Source organism: Capsicum annuum, chromosome 2, assembly GCF_002878395.1.
Source record: "Capsicum annuum cultivar UCD-10X-F1 chromosome 2, UCD10Xv1.1, whole genome shotgun sequence".
NCBI lineage: Eukaryota > Viridiplantae > Streptophyta > Magnoliopsida > Solanales > Solanaceae > Capsicum > Capsicum annuum.
The window spans coordinates 97700515-97705218 of NC_061112.1; the positions used below are offsets into that span (position 1 = coordinate 97700515).

A 4704-nucleotide genomic window follows, 5' to 3' on the forward strand; every position below is an offset into this window, starting at 1 on the left:
CGAATATGATGTATCACTTTTTATCTCCTTTACCATTTTGTTGGTACCTTCAACACACATCAAAATTTGGGCAAGGACATCCTAAATCTTAAAATTTTTTGAGTTTACCAAACTTGATTCCTTATCCTTAACATGATCATGAAGGGCACACATATATATCATATCCTCCCTCCTTGTACCTCTAATCACGTTCTCTATCTATCTCTTTATCACACTAATCAAGGTCCTAATCTCAATCGTTCCAATCTTAATCTTGCCTTTGATAGGCGGTGTGGGAACCCCACAGATGGTTTACCAAGAATCTTATCTCTTTATTGAGTGCCTTAGATTCATCCTCATCATAAATTTTATCGCCTTAAGAGTCAATGGCATTAACCACTTTAGAGGGTGATTCTATCACATATTTGGTGAGGAGATCTAATTAGGTCATTACTTTGGCCATATTTTTATCTCTTTCCTTATCCTTATTTCTTTTCTCTTTGTTGACATAAGATGCGACGGGGGACCCTATGGCTACTTTGAAGTCCCGAGTGTTCCATCTCCGATATTGCTTAGTAACTTGCTCAAATAGATTTACCGTAACACCGTATGACAACTTCACAAGAGAATTACCCGATAAATTATCCACGACCATCTTATTTAGTTGGTACAATGACCTATAAAATATTTGAAAGAGCATCTTCTTCGGGACCTCGTGGTTAGGGTATTACATGACATTGTCATTAAACCTTTGCCATACCTCATATAAGGGCTCACCACTAAGTTGACAAAAATTTGTGATTTTATCTCTTAGTTGTAGCATTCTAGATGGAGGAAAATTTCTATTCAAAAAGGCCTCCATAAGTTCAACCCAAGATGTAATAAACCCGATGGGTAGATATCTCAACTACAACACCACTTTACCTATTAAAAAATTAAAAAAATCCTCAGTCAAATAAACTCTTGAGTAATATGAGCAATATCAAACAAGGCGCACACCTCAATGAAGATTTTCAAATGGAGGTTTGTATCTTCGTGTGCTTGGCCCCCAAATAGACATTTCATTAGTAACATATGGAGCATTATACTCATGACATAGATTACCCCATTTTCCTTTATTGGTAGGATGTGGATGGCACTTAGGCGCCCCACATCATCAAGATGATCCTCATCCTTGAGGTATCCATTAAATGATCCATCATTTCTCCTATTGTGACTCATGGTCTCGTGATTACTTGGAACATCACCTAACGAAAGAACAAAAACAACAAACAAGGTAAACAAAAACACTACGAGTAACCTACGTTCACTAACAACACCACACTAGTGAAAATGAAGGTTCATTCCCCCGCAAAGACACCATTTTTGATAACGCTAAACTTACACTATTATTTTGATGCAAGACGGTCATTGTCAATATATACACAAAAAGAGTCAGGGTCGTATCCTCGAGGAGTGCAAGTTAGCTTTCAACACCTACGTGTGTTGAGAGTTAACTATGTGTTAACCTATAATGCGAAATTAAAGAAAAATATGGAAGTAAATTGGGGGGTTTAAACATTAAAATTTGTTGACCATAATCACCAAAGCGCATTAATGTGAGATAGAACAATTGTTAAGTTTATTAAATCAAGAGAGATCTTGGGGTTAAGTTCTCCTAAATAGTGTTCATGCATGGGTAATCAAGAGTTAGACCAATTTTGGCCAAGGGTTTTGGGTAGGTTAGATTTAGGGTCTAGCATCAAACTTTTGATAAAACACTAAATTTCACTCATGGATTCTTTCAAACACCTCATGTGCATGAAAATCTTACCAATTCATAACTTCAACTTAGCATCCTTGTTTCTAAGATAATACTTATGAACCTTGCTAATTCAACAAACACTCATATTTCTAAGATAGTTTTAACAAACAAGCTATTTCAAAGTGTTGTTTGAAATCACTCTTCACCCACATCCCTCTTACAAAGATGATATGGGATCCAAGACAATTGGGGTTTGTTGACATCCAATTTTGACTCACTCTTTTTCCTTTAATTATTTTGTCGATGCTTCTTGGCCCTAAATAATGTTTTAAAAATAAAATAAGAAATAAAATTTATGCTTTTATTCCTATTTCTACAAATTTTGAGAAGAGTAAAACAAGAATTTATTTTTTCTATCATATTATAAAATATTTTAATTAAATATAACTAAATATTTTAACGTCAAAATCACAAAAGATACCTTTGGTAATCGCATTTGGATTCTTTCTAATTTTATTTTTTAGGCGATGTTGTGACCATATATATGTATATTTTGTTATGTAAAATATATATTTTATATTTTTATTATATTCTTAATTTTACATACACATATATATATCCACGTATATTTTAGTTAATATTAAAAAAAATATTAAATTAAATGCTTATACAAATTATGTCTATAATTTATATACGTTAAACTAAAAATAATTTTAGAATATCAAAAAATACCGATAAAAATAATTTTTTATGGAAAGAACATTCGAGCCAACATTAATTCAATTTCATTTTTTTTTACCCAAACCTCAACTCTTATTTAAAATTTCAATCTTGAGACCCAAATTGACCCAAAATCCGATCAAATTTTTGCCCAACCAACACAAATTAATCTGATTTGACAATTTATTTCGATCCAAAGGTCCAAAATTTGAAACTTCATAAATAATTTGTATTTGCATATACAACTGTATATATAAATATGTATATCTTATATATTTAATCATTTTCTTATTTTCTAAGTTGTAGCTAAACCATCTGATCAAATGATCGGACGTTCTAAATTATGATCAATATTTTCAAACCAGTACAATAAATAACACGCATCATTCATCTCTCCCAAGAAAGGAAGAGCATGCGTATGACTTTCCAAGAAAACCATCGTTCAATCACACTCCTATCTTTGCCAAAACCACACAAAACCAATGATTCCTCTTCTCTCTCTCTTCTCCATTCCCTTCTCCACCTTACCAAATTGAAAACGCTAAATTCCCATAGCTGGATGCCGCCTTCCACCCCCACGCGAGAACCTTCTTTTTTGTCGTTGTCAGCCCGTGAATCCAAGGGATTTAGAAGAAACAGTCCCAAATTGGTGAAAATCGGCCATTAATGGCTCCTTAGTTGAAGATTTTTTCATAAAATTTTGAATTTTATCCTACGTTTCTTTTAATTATTGTTTCAAATCCAAACTTTGGAGTCCGGATTTTGGCTATAAATGTAAGCATAAAATGGATTATATAAACTTAAACAATCTTACACATAAACAATCCTATCCATAATTCTTTGTATTATTCAGGAACGTTGAACTTAGTGATTTTTACATACACATAATAACAGTACTTACCTGAATTTTCCATGGTTTTAGCGGAAGCAAAAGCGTAATAGCAGAAGTACTGAATTGTTTTTCTCTCTTTGCCTTACTTTCAGAATAATTGTGATGGAGCTTATTCTTCTTTTGGCAGAGAGAGGACCCCTTTTACAATGGGAATAGTCAGTTATGTTTTCATGTTCCATCAACGTGGTTGGTGGGTACAATCATTATCCTACTAGGAGTCAGTACTTGTGGATACAATCCTACTAGGAGTCAGTAATTATCCTACTAGGTAAATTTCTATATAGATTAAGGATTTAACTTATTCAATTATTATTAAACCAATAAATAAATTAATTATGTGGGCCATAGAAATTTACATTCTCCCACTTGACACACACAATGTTAATTTAATGGTTTAATAGGTACGTCAATCATGTGCACTATTAACTTTAAATCCAACATCATTTGTGATCGTTAAATAAATCAACTAAAATGAGTCATAGCAGTTGTACGTCACTTTACTTGACATAGTTCTTTCCATGTACTACAATATTAGTCTATTACTCATCATAACTTTTTAAATAAATAATGTGTCCAACGATAATACTTAGAATACTTTATCTAAGTCAGAACCTGTTATCATCATTCACAATATTATGTATACAAGAGAAAACAGGTAATAACAGAAACATATATAATTTGAGCTTAAAGTGTCAATTACATAAACATAATAAAGACTACATAAAATCATTCATTGCTATCAATAAGACCCATTCTTTCAACATGTTTAATAAATATTTTAGGCGGTAATCCTTTCGTCAAAGTATCAATAATCATAAGCTTAGTGCTAATATGTTCAATTGACACTTTATGTTTCTCGACTTCTTCTTTAACCGAAAAGTATTTCAATTCCATATGCTTAGCACCTTTTGAATACTTATCGTTCTTAGAGAAGAAAACTGCGGCAGTATTATCGCAATAAATTTTTAGTGGCCTGGCTATATTGTTGACTAGTCCAAGTCCTGAAATAAAATTCCGCAGCCAATTAGCCTGGACTGTGGCCTTAAAGCATGCCATAAACTCAACTTCCATAGTGGATGCAGCTATAACAGACTACTTCACACTCTTCCATGATATTGCTCCTCCACCTAATAGAAACAAATATCCAAATGTGGATTTTCTTGTATCCACACAACCAGCATAATCTGAATCTGAATATCCAACCGCATGTAGATGATCAGATTTTCTATAAGTGAGCATCTGATCTTTCGTTCCTTGTAAGTATCGCAACACTTTCTTTTCAGCCTTTCAGTGATCCATTCTAGGATTACTTTGATATCGACCCAGCATTCCAACAACAAAACCGATGTCTGGTCTTGTACATGTTTGG

At 32.9% G+C, this 4704-nt stretch overlaps 1 non-coding gene across 1 annotated transcript; it reads left to right on the forward strand.

The window, feature by feature from the left end:
• The first annotated feature begins 689 nt into the window (after nucleotides 1–689).
• Nucleotides 690–795, forward strand: LOC124896388. Its single transcript, XR_007052750.1, has one exon. It is a non-coding gene; the product is annotated as a small nucleolar RNA R71 (small nucleolar RNA).
• The last annotated feature ends 3909 nt before the right edge of the window (nucleotides 796–4704 follow it).